This window comes from Bos mutus, chromosome 9, assembly GCF_027580195.1.
Source record: "Bos mutus isolate GX-2022 chromosome 9, NWIPB_WYAK_1.1, whole genome shotgun sequence".
Classification (NCBI taxonomy): Eukaryota; Metazoa; Chordata; class Mammalia; order Artiodactyla; family Bovidae; genus Bos; species Bos mutus.
Window position 1 is genome coordinate 93,236,786 of NC_091625.1, and position 17,596 is coordinate 93,254,381.

The 17,596-nt window shown below is 39.7% G+C and overlaps 1 protein-coding gene across 8 annotated transcripts in view; it reads left to right on the plus strand.

Annotated features, from left to right (window-relative positions):
* Positions 1-17,596, plus strand: part of ARID1B (AT-rich interaction domain 1B) — a 435,159-nt gene that overhangs the window by 125,719 nt on the left and 291,844 nt on the right. The gene's annotated exons all lie outside the window — the stretch shown is intronic.

The following is a 17,596-nucleotide window of genomic DNA, read 5'->3' on the forward strand; positions in this document are numbered from 1 at the left end:
TTCCATGTGATTTTTATTTAAGAGTTCCAAAAAGAGTTTACAGCTTTAAACAAAACAGTGTAACAGCTGAGATTGAAGAGGCTATAGAATCTTGTGTTTTGCATATGTGTTGACTTCCTTGGTGGCTCAGACGGTGAGAGCTTCTACCTACAATGCAGGAGACCTGGGTTCAATCCCTGGGTTGGGAAGATCCCCCGAGAAGGAAATGGCAACCCACTCCAGTACTCTTGCCTTGAAAATCCCATGGATGGAGGAGCCATGGACGGATGCTACAGTCCATGGGGTGGCAAAGAGTCGGACACGACTGAGCCACTTCACTTTCACTTTCACTTTGCAAAATTTAAAGCAATTTATAGATGTAGGAATGTACATTATTTCAAAGTTATTTAGTCTGTTCTTTTATTAAAATCAGGAAAATTAAATAACTTATAATACCATTTCTTTTTAAGTGAGAGACTGGTATCTGGGTTTATAATATATAAAGTTAAAGATTTTTTCATGGGCTTTCAGAGCCTTATTGAACTTCTCTGTAGACAAAATGTTTTGTCATGTTAACAAAGTTTAAGAAGGACTCAACGGAGATATTGCATTAGTCATTTTACTTCAGTGTGCTAAAATGAATCTGATTGTAAAACCAATTTGGTTAAGGATTCTGAGTGCCTATCATTTCCTTCAAGACCAAGTTCAAAATTTACTTCCTTTATGAAGCATTCACTGATGTCTTCTTCCACATGGCAATTAGTTATTTAATATCCTTTATATTTAAATATTTAAAGCATACTATAGGTAAAATCTTATTTTAATGAGTACAATTCAAATGTGCTTAGTTTAGGTCTATTTTATGCTTTCAGCGATACTACCATTGTTTTATTAACTTGAATACAATAAAGTATATGTCAGGAAGTGAAGTTAAGTCACTTAGTCGTGTCCAACTCTTTGTGACCCCTTGAACTGTAGCCTACCAGGCTCCTCCGTCCATGGGATTCTCCAGGCAAGAATACTGGAGTGGGTTGCCATTTCCTTTTCCATATGTCAGGAAGTACTGTATAAAAATGACTCGATGTAAATACTTTTTTTTTTGATATATTCTGAGGAAAGTCAATTATTTCCCAAAGTATATTGGAATTTTTTTCTTGTTTTCACTATAGAATGCTAAATATTTTTTAAGTTTCTATAAACTCTTTTGGGACAAAGAAGTGGAAATCAGAGATATTTAGGGACCCCAATCAGAGGGTCTGGTTTTACAGGAACAGTTTTGATTTTTAGGGAGTTAGATATTTATATAGATTGGGGAAGTTTATCTTGGAAATGACATCTAGCATTTTCCATATAGTTAGTACCTCCAAAACTAGAATAACAACCTCCCCCCAATCTATCCCAAAACAAAGTAAAAATAACCACTAGAATATCTTCAAAATCAATCTAACTTTTAATAAGAATTTTTAATACTGAGTTCACATTTAAAAAACAAAGAAACTCAACTATTTTGACTTAAGAAGCCAATGTTTCATGACAGACAGAGCATTCCTTCCTGTAGACTTTGCTTTTCTTTCTAGACATTGCATGCATAATCTGTTGATTTTTGAACTAGGAGATCATCAGAAAGTATTACTTTGTGTCTTTTGTTAATGTGAATGATGCAAAAGTTAATTTTAGAGTTCCATTAAGATACCTACCTTTGTTTCTTTAACACTTTTTAATGTGTAATGTTCTGAATAATCAATACATTCCCATGTGTCAAAAATTTAAAAGTACAAGGAAATGATACAGATCCGAGTCTCCCAACACAGTTCCTCTTGCCTAGCTCACCAGCAAGCTCACCTTTTGCTAGACAACCACTTTATTATGTTTATTTAGTTTCCTTACAAAGAAGCAAAATACCATATTTTAATTGTTAGCTCTGCTGCTGCTGCTGCTGCTGCTAAGTCACTTCAGTCGTGTCCAACCTCTGTGCGACCCCAGAGACGGCAGCCCACCAGGCTCCCCTGTCCCTGGGATTCTCCAGGCAAGAACACTGGAGTGGTTTGCCATTTCCTTCTCCAATGCATGAAAGTGAAACGTGAAAGTGAAGTCGTTCAGTCGTGTCCGACTCTTAGCGACCCCATGGACTGCAGCCTACCAGGCTCGTCCATCCATGGGATTTGCCAGGCAAGAGTACTGGAGTTGGGTGCCATTGCCTTCTCTGATTGTTAGCTCTATTTTCACACAAATGTTGGTACACCATAATATACTATAAACATTCTTCTCTTCTTTATCACCCCCCTTCCCCACCCACTTAAGTATATTTTCTATGATCTTTGCAAAGTAGCAGTAAAGCCATCCTCCATTCCTTTTTATAACTTCATTCCATTTTATGGACATATCGTAATATATTTAACCAGTTCTCTTTCAATGGGCGTTTAGGTTATTTTTAGTTACTTGCAGTTCAAACAACTCTGCCATGATGCTTTGTATTTGTGTCAGTTCGTAAATGTTCAAGTGTATCTATCAGATAAATTCCTGGCTGTGTCAATGGGTACATGTGGTTGTAATTTTGCTAGATTGTTCCTCTCAAGGATTGTACCAATTTATACTCCAGCCACTGATGTATGAGAGTACCTACACATGTTCCAGTAGCATGATTTTAAGAATTTTCTGGATTTTTACATGGTCTCTTTTTTATAAGTTTAATTAAATCTGTGCTTTACTTTGACTATGTCTTACTTTTTGTCTGATGAAGCCAAACAGAAGATTAAAAAATTTCCTCTTAAGTATTCCTTTGGCTAAGTCTCTCAAATTTTGTTATGCATTATTTTTATTCTCTTTTAGTTCTAAGAATTTTCTTACTTCCTTCGTTCATTTTTTAAAGACTGTTTTATTGAGACCTGGGTTTCTGTTTTATTCCCTCAGAAGGATTGGTGTATGCTTTTGCCAGTTGCTTGTGGACACTAGTCATTAGGAATCATATTTCGTATTTTATTTTCTAAAGTTTTATTATATAAAGAGATCTCAGTAGAGTGATAAACAGAATAATGGAATGAACACTCACATGCCAGCATAAGTTCCTTCATGTACTAGCCTAGCCATATTCAGATATCCCCAATTGTCATCAGAATGCCTTTAAAGTTCATTCGTTTCAAGCCAGATTCAAATGACTGTTAATACATTGATTTGATCCTTACATCATTTTTCTGGATCAGTTCTGTCTTACCCCACTCCCATTCATCCCCTTGGCATGTTGAAAAAAACTTGAGTTGGTTTTCCTGTGAAATGGCTTTGTCTGGATGTTTTCCCTTGATGTGGCTTAATTTGTTCATCCGGCTCTTCTGTTTCCTGTAAATTGGCAGTTAGATCCACAGGCTTGAAGTTAAACATTTTTATTTGTGATTATTGTAAATCATGTCCTCAGCATTTAGGTTATGTCCTCAGCATTTAAATCATGTCCTTAGCATTTCTGTTCAGTGGAGGGGTCCATGACCCTCCTTTTGAGAGAAAGAGCCTCCAGTGGTTCCAGCCCCAAGCTGGTGACCATCAGCTGTCTTCCAGCTGAGGCGTAGAGCCATTATGATGAAGATAGACCTTCCCTTTTGGACTCTGTCCAGATTACTCACCCACAGAATCTGTGAGACTAATACATGCTGCTGTCTTTAGGCCACTAAGTTTGGGGTGGCATGTTACACATCGTTACTGACCGATATGATTTGAATACTTCACAGCTGATGCTGTTGAGAGTATTACATCAGGAGATATACACCCTAATATTTTGTTGTCCTAGAACAAATAGTGTTAAGATTGATTGGTGGGTTCAGGTGGTATGGCCTTTGGGACCATTTTAAATGGAATTCTCTTCTTGAGATTTTATAGAGTGCACCATTAGTGTTAATTTTGACCAGAAACTCTGGTCATGGTTAGCCTGTGGTTGCTAATTCTCAAAGGAGTCATTTAAAAATTCTTCCTACCTCTCAGTATCAAGTTCAAGACAGGTATTTTTCTTTTCTCTTTAGTGAATGCTCATACATGATGGATATAGCCCTTCTTAGTCCCTTGTTTATTTGAGAGGTATCGTCTCATATTTTGCTCCTTTTTGGCGGCCCTAGATTCCTCCTTTCTTCTGTTCCCTGTATAGTCATCAGCTGGAAAGTTAAAATCTGTAACAGAATTCAGCTTCTATTGCTCTCTTACTTTCCATGTTCTTGGTTTATTTTATGTGTTCTTGGTTTCACTTACATTCATTCCGGGTTTGTGATCCATTTAAAAAGGCACGTTTCCCAGTGTTTTCAATATTTCAGTTATAGACATTTACAGTATCCAGTCTGCCACACTGCTGGAACTGGTAGTCTTTTCTGTTTTCTAGTTGTTTACTTGATGTCTTTTATACAATTTAGAACTATATAAATTGCAATTTAATAAGTAATTTAGAACATATTAATTTGTTGTTGTTGTTCAGTTGCTCAGTTGTGTCCGACTCTTTGTGACCCCTTGGACTGCAGCATGCCAGGCTTCCCTGTCCTTCACCAAAATGAAACTTTCCTACTGCCTCCTTTTTCTTTTGAAATATAAAGAATATGTTATAAAAAATATGTTACCTACACAAAATCCATGGAAACTCTGTTACTATGCAAAATTTTAAACAAGTCAGAAAAATGCACTAACTGGTATGGAAAAGTGAAAGTAGTATGTAATAAAATATTATATATTTAACTAGATTCTTGTGTATGACTGCACTGAAGGCTTGTGAAATTAATGTTTGCATGTATGCGTGGTGTCAATGTGGACCTGGCAGCCATATCATGAGGCTGATAGAGGAGTGTGGCATCAGCCTCCTGGATGTCAGGCTAGGGTTGTCAATGGGGAGATACCGTCTTCTAAGACCAAGAACCGCTCTTGGTCAAAGTCCAACTGAAATAAAATATAATCTTCCCTCGACGTACATGACGGTAGTTTTATTCCTGGAAAATTCAGTATAAAGTTGTTTTAACAATACTTTGTTCTTATATGCAGAATGGAGTTGGGTTCTAGGCTTAGACAAATAGCTGTGGGTGGCTGCGACCGGCACATTTAGCGCGGGCGGCTACCCCATGGCCGAGGTCAGGGGCAGAAGCCGGGAGGACCCCATGCCCAAGAGGAAGAGGCCAAGAGGAGTTACCCCACGTCTGAGGTCAGGGGCAGTGGCTGAGAGTGCCAGGCTGCGATGATGCAGGCACGGCCTAGAGGAGCTACCCCACGTCCGAGGTCAGAGGCAGCAGCCGGGAGGAGCTACCCCGCATCCGAAGTTAGGGGCAGTGGCCGAGAGGAGCCACCCAACGTCCGAGGCCAGGGGCGGCAGCTAGGAGGACCTACCCCACGCCCGAGGCCAGGGGCGGCGGCCAGGAGGAACAACCCCACCTCCAAGGAGCAGTGGCTGCGCGGGCACAGAAGGGCTTAGAGGAGCTATTCCACGTTCAAGGTCAGAAGGGGCGGGGGTGAGGAGATACCCCTCGTCCAAGGTAAGAAGCAGCGGCTGCAGGTTGCTGGAGCAGCTGTGAAGAGATACCCCACATCCAAAGTAAGAGAAACCCAAGTAAGACGGTAGGTGTTGCAAGAGGGCATCAGAGGGCAGACATACTGAAACCATAATCACAGAAAACTAGTCAATTTAATCACATTAGGACCACAGCCTAACTCAATAAAACTGAGCCATGCCTGTGGGGCCACCTAAGTCGGGTGGGTCATGGTGGAGAGGTCTGACAGAATGTGGTCCACTGGAGAAGGGAATGGCAAACCACTTCAGAATTCTTGCCTTGAGAACCCCATGAACAGTATGAAAAGGTAACATGATAGGATCCTGAAAGAGGAACTCCGCAAGTCAGTAGGTTTCCAGTATGCTACTAGAGATCACTGGAGAAATAACTCCAGAAAGAATGAAGGGATGGAGCCAAAGCAAAAACAGTACCCAACTGTGGATGTGACTGGTGATAGAAGCAAGGTCCAATGCTGTAAAGAGCAATATTGCTTAGGAACCTGGAATGTCAGGTCCATGAATCAAGGCAAATTGGAAGTGGTCAAACAAGAGATGGCAAGAGTGAACGTCAACATTCTAGGAATCTGCAAACTAAAATGGACTGGAATGGGTGAATTTAACTCAGATGACCATTATATCTACTACTACTGCGGGCAGGAATCCCTCAGAAGAAATGGAATAGCCATCATGGTCAACAAAAGAGTCCGAAATGCAGTACTTGGATGCAGTCTCAAAAACGACAGAATGATCTCTGTTCATTTCCAAGGCAAACCATTCAATATCACAGTAATCCAAGTCTATGCCCCAACCAGTAATGCTGAAGAAGCTGAATGGTTTTATGAAGACCTACAAGACTTTTTAGAACTAACACCCAAAAATGATGTCCTTTTCATTATAGGGGACTGGAATGCAAAAGTAGGAAGTCAAGAAACCCCTGGAGTAACAGGCAAATTTGGCCTTAGAATATGGAATGAAGCAGGGCAAAGACTAATAGAGTTTTGCCAAGAGAACGCACTGGTCGTAGCAAACACCCTCTTCCAACAACACAAGAGAAGACTCTACACATGGACATCACCAGATGGTCAACACTGAAATCAGATTGATTATATTCTTTGCAGCCAAAGATGGAGAAGCTCTATACAGTCAACAAAAACAAGACCAGGAGCTGACTGTGGCTCAGATCATGAATTCCTTATTGCCAAATTCAGACTGAAATTGAAGAAAGTAGGGAAAACCACTAGACCATTCAGGTATGACCTAAATCAAATCCCTTATGATTATACAGTGGAAGTGAGAAATAGGTTTAAGGGCCTAGATCTGATAGATAGAGTGCCTGATGAACTATGAACGGAGGTTCATGACATTGTCCAGGAGACAGAGATCAAGACCATCCCCATGGAAAAGAAATGCAAAAAAGCAAAATGGCTGTTTGGGGAGGCCTTACAAATAGCTGTGAAACGAAGAGAAGCAAAAAGCAAAGGAGAAAAGGAAAGATATAAGCACCTGAATACAGAGTTCCAAAGAATAGCAAGAAGAGATAAGAAAGCCTTCCTCAGTGATCAATGCAAAGAAATAGAGGAAAACAACAGAATGGGAAAGACTAGAGATCTCTTCAAGAAAATTAGAGGTACCAAGGGAACATGTCATGCAAAGATGGGCTCGATAAAGGACAGAAATGGTATGGACCTAACAGAATCAGAAGATATTAAGAAGAGGTGGCAAGAATACACAGAACTGTACAAAAAAGATCTTCACAACCCAGATAATCACAATGGTGTGATCACTGGCCTAGAGCCAGACATCCTGGAATGTGAAGTCAAGTGGGCCTTAGAGAGCATCACTACAAACAAAGCTAGTGGAGGTGATGGAATTCCAGTTGAGCTATTTCAAATCCTGAAAGATGATGCTGTGAAAGTGCTGCACTCAATATGCCAGCAAATTTGGAAAACTCAGCAGTGGCCACAGGACTGGAAAAGGTCAGTTTTCATTCCAATCCCAAAGAAAGGCAGTGCCAAAGAATGCTCAAACTACCACACAATTGCACTCATCTCACATGCTAGTAAAGTAATGCTCAAAATTCTCCAAGCCAGGCTTCAGCAATATGTGAACTGTGAACTTCCAGTTGTTCAAGCTGGTTTTAGAAAAGGCAAAGGAACCAGAGACCAAATTGTCAACACCCGCTGAATCATCGAAAAAGCGAGAGAGTTCCAGAAAAACATCCATTTCTGCTTTATTCACTATGCCAAAGCCTTTGAGTGTGTGGATCACAATAAACTGTGGAAAATTCTGAAAGAGATGGGAATACCAGACCACCTGATCTGCCTCTTGAGAAATTTGTATGCAGGTCAGGAAGCAACAGTTAGAACTGGACATGGAACAACAGACTGGTTCCAAATAGGAAAAGGAGTATGTCAAGGCTGTATATTGTCCCCCTGCTTATTTAACTTATATGCAGAGTACATCATGAGATGTGCTGGGCTGGAAGAAGCACAAGCTGGAATCAAGATTGCCAGGAGAAATATCAGTAACCTCAGATATGCAGATGACACCACCCTTATGGCAGAAAGTGAAGAGGAACTAAAAAGCCTCTTGATGAAGATTCAGAAAACGAAGATCATGGCATCCGGTCCCTTCACTTCATGGGAAATAGATGGGGAAACAGTGGAAACAGTGTCAGACTTTATTTTTTGGGGCTCCAAAATCACTGCAGATGGTGACTGCAGCCATGAAATTAAAAGACGCTTACTCCTTGGAAGAAAAATTATGACCAACCTAGATAGCATATTGAAAAGCAGAGACATCACTTTGCCAACAAAGATCCGTCCAGTCAAGGCTATGGTTTTTCCAGTGGTCATGTATGGATGTCAAAGTTGGACTGTGAAGAAGGCTGAGCACCGAAGAATTGATGCTTTTGAACTGTGGTGTTGGAGAAGACTCTTGAGAGTCCCTTGGACTGCAAGGAGATCCAACCAGTCCATTCTGAAGGAGATCAGCCCTGGGATTTCTTTGGAAGGAATGATGCTAAAGCTGAAACTCCAGTACTTTGGCCACCTCATGTGAAGAGTTGCCTCATTGGAAAAGACTCTGATGCTGGGAGGGATTGGGGGCAGGAGGAGAAGGGGACGACAGAGGATGAGATGGCTGGATGGCATCATCGACTCGATGGACGTGAGTCTGAGTGATCTCCGGGAGTTGGTGATGGACAGGGAGGCCTGGTGTGCTGCGATTCATGGGGTCGCAAAGAGTCAACATGACTGAACAACTGAACTGAACTGAAATCTAAATGAATGCTGGGACTTTGGAAGTGAAAGTGGGATGTGGTGCAATAATCTTTTGGATCAGTCTCATCATGGGACAATCTAGCATTCTTACCTTACACTCTTAAATTTCATTACATTTCCTTATCCTTGTGACAACTAGCTGCCCCCCTTGAAATCTTATCACTACAGATAACTTGGGCTCCCTCATTTTTTTTCTGAAATAAAATGTATACATAATATGAGTTTCCTACATACAAGATTTCAGTAGACATCAGTATAATGTAATTCATGTATTACATGTACATTCATGTAATAGAAAGGACAGAAAGTTTATAATAAAATATTGTTTTTCCTAAGTAAATGCTCAGATGTGTCTACATTAGAAGACTTGTAAAATAGTCAGCGGCTTGCATCTATATAATAACCATGAACAGATACAAGTGACAGTGATATAGTTATATTGCACAAACAACTCAAAATTGTGAACAAAGTTTCCCTTTGATGGGATTTATTACCATACAACAGAGATTATGTGAAATTAAAATATTGAACATTTAAAAGAACATGCTCAGCAGAGTTGTTGAATAGAAAAAATGTGTTACCCCAAAGTGTGGAGGCCTCTAAGTTTGTATATAAAATACACACCACAGTAAAAATCAGTAAGTAAGAATATTAAGTTGTTGAACAGAAAAAATGTGTTACCCCAAAGTGTGGAGGCCTCTAAGTTTGTATATAAAATACACACCACAGTAAAAATCAGTAAGTAAGAATATTAAGTTGTTGAATAGAAAAAATGTGTTACCCCAAAGTGTGGAGGACTCTAAGTTTGTAGATACACACCACAGTAAAAATCAGTAAGAATAGGCCTTATTCTTTCTGTTGTCGACCAAGAGATTAACTAATAAATGCACTGTACGTTCACCATCAAACATTTTATTTACTCAACATGATATTTCCTTCTTTCAGAAGGCGTTAATTTTTGAGTCTTTAGAAAAAGAATAGCTATTTGAAGAAGTTTCATGCATTTGGAAGCATTTTTTTATCCTAGCTTACTTTCTCAAACTGCTTTACCCAAGATTTAATAATTTGGTATAGTAGAGAAAATTATAGTGCCATAAATTTTAACTTTTGTTGTTGTTTTAAAGTTTCCATTTTATCATTTTGGGTTCATAATAAAATCCCCAAACACAGGAGCCAGGCAGGCTACAGTTCATGGGGTTGCAAAGAGTTGGACACAAGTTGGACTAAACAACAACTACAAAGTTGATGTGTAGGTTTGTTTCCTGGTTCTCTGTCCCCTCCTGGCAAACTTTCATTACCTTCCTGTCTCCTCCTTGTACCTATAGACTCATCATCTTTCCCCTTCTACTTCTAACTGAAGTTCTACTTTAGATCTACTCTTGTGAGATGCTGAAGAAGAGGTCATGTTTTTATCGTGGCACAAGTTTTTCCCAGATCTTCTACCCACTGCTCTTACTGGAAGCAGCTGCTAGGTGTTGAAGGCAGTGTTCCACGATCTGTAATGTGAAAGGAGTCGCCTGGAATGGAAACTAGACTGTCTGTCAATACCCTTTCCTCTGACAGTGATCTTGTGCCGACTCAGTTCAGCTTCCAGGACCGTGACAGTTGGCAGTCTCGCAGAACACCATTTCCATGGCTTTAAACTACACTGTTGTTTTCATAGCCAGAAGAAAGTCTTTCTTTCCTTAGAGAAGGTTTGTAGGAGGTAACTCCATTCAGATTAAGTTTCAGTTTACTTAAAGAGGATGTGTCAGGATCTTAAAAAAAAAAAAAAAGACTAAGTTAAAGCAGTGAGAGAATTTCAAACTTTACCTTTTTAGGTATAGTTTTTTTTCCAACTGATAGAATTATCTCAGATTCTTGAGAGAAATACTGGGTATACTATGAATGTGTACTTCTCAAGGTACAGCTTTTATTTTTTTAGTATTTTTTTAAACCTCAGGCTTATTGGAAAAGTTGTAGAAGACAGAAAAAGGAAAACATAAACTATATATTGAATCCCTTTTTGCTTGGGAATGTTCCGTATGCTGGGAATCCAGTGATTAATAAGACATTGTGTTTGAAGTGAAGGAATGAACTCCCAGTTGAATGAAAGGTCAACACAGGCAGATGATAGCACAGTGGGAGAAGTGTGTTTTCAAGGCATGGTGTGATACTACGTGTCTCAGAGGAGGTCTGGGAGAATGAGTAAGAGTTTGCTGGTGAGAGAAGAAATGATTTTAGGGTAGGACTAATTCTTTGTTAGTGAGAACAGAGATAATGCCCAACCCTGAAGTGATACTGAACAAGACTCTGAGATTGGTTTCAGTATCAAGGTCAGTTAGAAGGAACATATTAATTATGCTTGGGACTGATGCCTTTCATTGTTTTTTCCTCAGTGATTAAGAATGAAATAAAAAGTTAACTGTTCAATAACTTTTTAAAACAAAATAGTTCTAGCTCAGCAATTCACTTGTAATAGTGGATCGCTCAATAAATAGTTAAGTGGAAGTCTGAAGTCTGTATGTGCATAGGTAGAAACAAGTGTTTATATTTTCTAAAATACTGCTTTGTTTGGACATTTTTGTGGACAGAATTTTTCAAAAGGTGATGCAGTAAACAAAGAGTTTGGCAAATGGGCATTGTTTTGGGAAAAGGTGATAGTATTGGACATGAGGGTAGCATAACTTCAGAATTAATAACTTGCCTTTGAAGTCTCTGAAGGAACTCAGATGTTAATTAGCATGTTGACATTGATTCATTGTGGAATAAACATTTCTTTATTATTATTGCTTATTACTTATCCTAATCTTTGGTTCTTATTATTTATAAAACAGATTGTTCATTTATAAGCCCCTTCTGTTCTGCAGCTTTTGGAGAAAAGCATAGAAGGCCTGTATTAAGTTACAGAAGTGCTTGCATCATTTGCTTTATAAGATTTTGTTGTCAGAGCAAAGATGAGGACATTTAGTTTGCTGCCACTAATTGCCTAGATTTGGATATTAACACAGGAGTCTTTTAATTAACTTGATAATAAAAACTTTCGGAATGTTGATTGATGAAGACACTCTTTGCTTTAAAGGAGATTGCTAGTGAAGCCTGGAATTTCCTTTGCATCTGACTCTCCCTCTTGGTGACCTTGCTTGTAGTTAGTTGTCAGGCTTTGAACCAGGGCTGGGTATTTCCTTTTATGTTTGAAGAGCTTGTGAGCATCTGAGGAGAAAACTTTTAAGTTACTTTCAGGTCTGAACAACGCCCGCTCCTAGACTTGATTTCTACTTGTTGGCTTGTGTAACCAACCATGTAAGTGCTTCTCTACTCGGGTTGGAGCCACTCTGAGGGCTCAGGTGGTGCTCAGGTTGTTGGAATCAGCAGCCTGCTTCGCTCTCTCTTGGCTGGGGTGGTCAGAGCTTAGGAAGATGGGAATGAGAACATGACTTTTCCTCTCTATCTTACTTTTTTCTCCCTTGGGAGACAGGACAGTATATTAAAAATTCAGCACTGATTTTGAATATACTATAGATATAATTTGCTGCCGTCGAAGTTTCGATTCATGTAGAATGGCCAGTTTCATGTGTATATTTGTGTTTGTGTTTTGGTTTGGTTCTTGTTATTCCTGAAAGCTTCTTAAATAAACAAATAGAAAAAACTACTGGAGAATGAAGAAAAGCATTTTGATAATATTAGAATTTGATATGAATGTTTTGCTGTAAAAATCAGGGTTAGCCTGTGCAGCTGTACCTGCCTGGGTCTTTGCTTTTATTTTATTAGAAGTGGGGAAAAGGAAGAGAAAAATTCTGACTTTTAATACTGATTATTTCCAGTAATAAAGCATTTTTGGCTCTTTGATGGAGAACTTTGAATAGTTATTTTTTTTATGCTTTGGATTATAACTGTGACTCTGTTGGATTACAATTTGATAATGCTATTCATGGTCATGTTTAAAATATTTAAGAAAAAAGTTTTTTTTTCCTTTCAAATACCAGAAGTAAAGGAAAATAAAGCCAATGAAGAATTATATGGTAATAGCAATATTTTCAATACTTAATTTACTTTTAGAAAGGTGATTAGAGGCTTCCTCCTGAAAAGAGTAACCTGAAAGCCACAGGCAGACCTGGAGCCTGTGTGTGTACAGCCTGGTTCTGATTTAGGCTCTGCTCCATGCTGTCCAGCAGCTGCTCATCAAAATATCAGGCTTACCTAGAAATGGGCAGAAGATCAGATCCGCTGTCTGTGAATGTCTGCTGTGGTGATAAAAGAGGAAAATCTTACATTGTTCAAGATATGTTTTATTAAAATCTGAGGAAAAATATCAATCCCAAGAGCAGGATTTGGTCTAAAAATCATTTAAGCTCCACACCATTCCCTGTTTCTAATGTAGCTGTAATAGGGGGTGAGCTTTCTGGGTTCTTCCCCTCACTTTTTTCTCCCTCCCTCTTCCCCTGTCTCTGTCTCCATCCCCAGTAGAGATGGTGCTGTGGGGTTGGACTGGATGCCCTAACCTTAGGTACACCGGGGACCTGTTGTCTAACTCTTTATCCTGGTTGCCCAGACTTGGCCAGCGCAGGGAGGAGGAAGCCTCTCCTAGGTAGGTGGGGATACTCGGTGGAGCCAACACTCAAACCTGATGTGAGTCTCTAGGTGCCCCTTCAACCTCTTCTCTCTGAGGACTCCACCCCCACCCCCGCTTTCCCCCACCAGTACTGAGGGATGCAGTTGAGGATTAGGTCATGCAGTTAAAAGCAGCATTGAGGCCCATTATGTTTATCCATACATTTCTTTTTGCTTGATATTTAAATTCCGACACTAGAGAGAGGAAAGGATTTTTGTTTTTCCTGGATTGCTTTTTGCTGCTCTTAGCTGTCTTCATTTGTCTTTTAATGCTCATTTCAATTTATTGAAATACATAAAATAAAGTAAAACATAACTTACATGTATAGCATTAAAATTCTTCCTTCATTAATTTCTTTGATTTTAAAAATTCTTAGAGTAACAAGCTCCACGTATTTGTATCCTGAAAGATGGTTATCTGTAGATGTTTGGAACATCAGATTACTTTCAGAATTGTATTGCTAGTGTGGGCAATGACCACCTTTTTCTCTGTAAGGATAGCAGAACCAGGTTCGTCTCGCTGACTGATTTTTCTCAAGAGTGCTAGACTTTAGGGGAGAGGAATGTATTCATGTCTCTTTGCATTAGCCTTGGGGAGGTGAAGAAAGGATGGAGGTTGAAGTAAAGAGGATCCGTTGGATAACTATACAGCTGTGGTTTTCTAAAAGGTTGGAAAAAAAAAAATGGATTGTCTGCGTCAGAATCACCCGGAGTGTCTGCTCAAGTAAGCTCTCCCGTCCAGGTACTAACTGGGCCTGGCCCTGCTGAGCTTCCAAGATCAGACACTATCAGGTGTGTTCAGGGTGGTATGGCCCTAGACTCAAGTAAGTTCTCTTACACCAGAACGGTTCTGGGGTGTGGAGGGTGATGAGGAGGGAACCTGGGAGTCTGCATTTACCTCTGACAGGCAATTCTGATGCATTCCCAACTTTGAGAGCCATTGGAGAGCAGAAGCTCTAACCAGTACTTTCCAGTGTCTTTTACTCTAGCATGGTGGTTGGATATTACCTCATATATCATATTAATAATAACCCTCAGGTCATATAGCAAGTGATACCTGAATGTGGTGAGGCTTGGTTTTGATCCTGATTCTGTTTTAATCTGAAGGGTTTACTGCCATCATTATTGCTGTTTACAGTAGAAATACATTTTGTTCCAGAAATAGGCTGGTATTCAAGCGTTTAAAATCACTGATATGGGCTTTTGCATTTGTTAACCCAGGGTTTTTCAGATTTTAGTGAGCATTAGAATCTCCCAGAAGGCTTGTTAAAACACAGATGTTGAACTCTATATATACTCAGAGTTTCTGACTCTATAGTTTGGACCTTGCATGAGTCATTCAACCTCTGTGCCTCAGTTTCTTCATCTGAGAAAAGTACTTCGTGGAGTTGATGTCAAGACCATAAGCGTTTACTGAGTGAGTAAAGCACTCTGAAGAGTGCCTGGTGAATAGTAAATGTTACATAATCACTAGCTGCTGCTATCAGTGGACCATGGTCACCACCGGATAAACTCCCAGTGGGTTCAGTGAAAATTTTTATTCTTATTCTTAAATGTGGTATTAGATAATGTAAATAACAATAGCTGACATTTATTGAACATTTAAATGTGACAAGCACAGTGCTGATGCTTAAAGTTAGTCTCTTCTTTAATCCTAAGTATGACTTTTGGAGACAGTTCCTATATCTTGGTTTTATGGATAAGGGGATTCTTCAAATGGTAAGTTATAAAACTGGGTTTTCTTTTTGCTGTGTGTATTATTATTATTATTACATATACTGTTACTCTCTATAAAAAGCACACCCAAATATTTACTGTGGCTCATTTGCTTTGTGAGTTTAAGAAAGTAAATCAATCTAATAAAAATCTTAGTTACTTTAGTCCTTAGCTTTTGAGTATCTTCATATTTCTCTTCAGTATTTTAGGAGAGGTGAAATTTAGGCAACCATGTAGCTTCCCTTTTCCCTCTTGACCCCTTGTTAGTTTAGGAAGAAGTTCTTGCAAAAAATAGAATACAAGAAAGGATTTTCTTAAGTTGAATGCCAGAGTAGTGGCCTCCAGGGTCCTAACTTGATTAACATAGAGGAGGCAGCTGCTCTCACTGGCGGGCCTCTCTCTAATCTCCAGTCCTCTCAGGGTCCTCTTCACTGCAGGCGTAGGGGCAGCTGCCGCCTCAGGAGCACTGGTAGGTCCTGTGTTGTAGTAACGTTCTTGTTGATGGCAGGGCTCAATTGTAATGAGGATCTATTATCTATAAATCAAATCCCTTACAATTATATAGTGGAAGTGAGAAATAGATTCAGGGGATTAGATCTGATAGACAGAGTGCCTGAAGAACTATGGACGGAGGTTTGTGACATTGTACAGGAGACAGACATAAAGACCATCCCCAAGAAAAAGAAATGCAAAAAAGCAAAATGGTTGTCTGAGGAGGCCTTACAAATAGCTGAGAAAAGAAGCGAAGCGAAAAGCAAAGAAGAAAAGGAAAGATACACCCATTTGAATGCAGATTTCCAGAGAATAGCAAGGAGAGGTAAGAAAGTGATCAGTGCAAAGAAATAGAGGAAAACAATTGAATGGAAAAGACTAGAGATCTCTTCAAGAAAATTAGAGATACCAAGGGAACATTTCATGCAAAGAATATAGGACAATAAAGGACAGAAAAGGTATGGACCTAACAGAAGCAGAAGATACTAAGAAGAGGTGGCAACAATACACAGAAGAACTGTACAAAAAAGATCTTCATGATGCAGATAATCACGATGGGGTGATCCCTCACCTAGAGCCAGATATCCTGGAATGTGAACTCAAGTGGGCCTTAGAAAGCATCACTATGAACTTAGTGGAGGTGATAGAATCCCAGTTGAGCTATTTCAAATCCTGAAAGATGATGCTGTGAAAGTGCTGCACTCAATATGCCAGCAAATTTGGAAAACTCAGCAGTGGCCACAGCACTGGAAAGGTCAGTTTTCATTCCAATCCCAAAGAAAGGCAGTGCCAAAGAATGCTCAAACTACCGCACAATTGCACTGATCTCACACGCTAGTAAAGTAATGCTCAAAATTCTCCAAGCCAGGCTTCAACATTATGTGAACTGTGAACTTCCAGATGTTCAAGCTGGATTTAGAAAAGGCAGAGGAACCAGAGATCAAATTGCCAACATCCGCTGGATCATGGGAAAAGCAAGAGAGTTCCAGAAAAAACATCTATTTCTGCTTTATTGAATATGCCAAAGCCTTTGATGGTGTGGATCACGACAAACTATGGAAAATTCTTAAAGACATGGGAATACCAGACCACCTGAACCTGCCTCTTGAGAAATCTGTATACAGGTCATGAATCAACAGTTAGAACTGGACATGGAACAATGGCCTGGTTCCAAATAGGGAAAGGAGTACATCAAGGCTGTATATTGTCAACCTGCTTATTTAACTTCTGTGTAGAGTACATCATGAGAAACACTGGGCTGGATGAAGCACAAACCGGAATCAAGGTAACCTCAGATATGCAGATGACACCACCCTTAGGACAGAAAGCGAAGAAGAACTAAAGAGCCTCTTGATGAAAGTGAAAGAGGAGAGTTAAAAAGTTGGCTTAAAGCTTAACATTCAGAAAACGAAGATCATGGCATCTGGTCCCATCACTTCATGGCAAATAGATGGGGAAACAGTGGAAACAGTGACAGACTTTATTTTCTCGGGTTTCAAGATCCCTGCAGATGGTGACTGCAGCCATGAAATTAAAAGATGTGTACTCCTTGGGAGAAAAGTTATGACCAACCTAGAGAGCATGTTTGCTTTAGCATGATTCCAGCATGTTAAAAAGCAGAGATATTGCTTTGCCAACAAAGGTCTGTCTCGTCAAGGCTATGGTTTTTCTAGTAGTCATGTTTGGATGTGAGAGTTGGACTATAAAGAAAGCTGAGTGCTGAAAAATTGATGCTTTTGAACTGTGGTGTTGGAGGAGACTCTTGAGATTCCTTGGACTGCAAAGAGATCAAACCAGTCAATCCTAAGGAAATCAGTCCTGAATATTCACTGGAAGGACTGGTGCTGAGGCTGAAACTCCAATAATTTGGCCACGTGATGTGAAGAACTGACTTATTTTAAAAGATCCTGATGCTGGGAAAGATTGAAGGTAGGAGGAGAAGGGGACAACAGAGGAGGAGATGGTTGGATGGCATCACTAACTCGATGGAAATTTTGAGTAAACTCTGGGCATTGGTGATGGACAGGGAGGCCTGGTG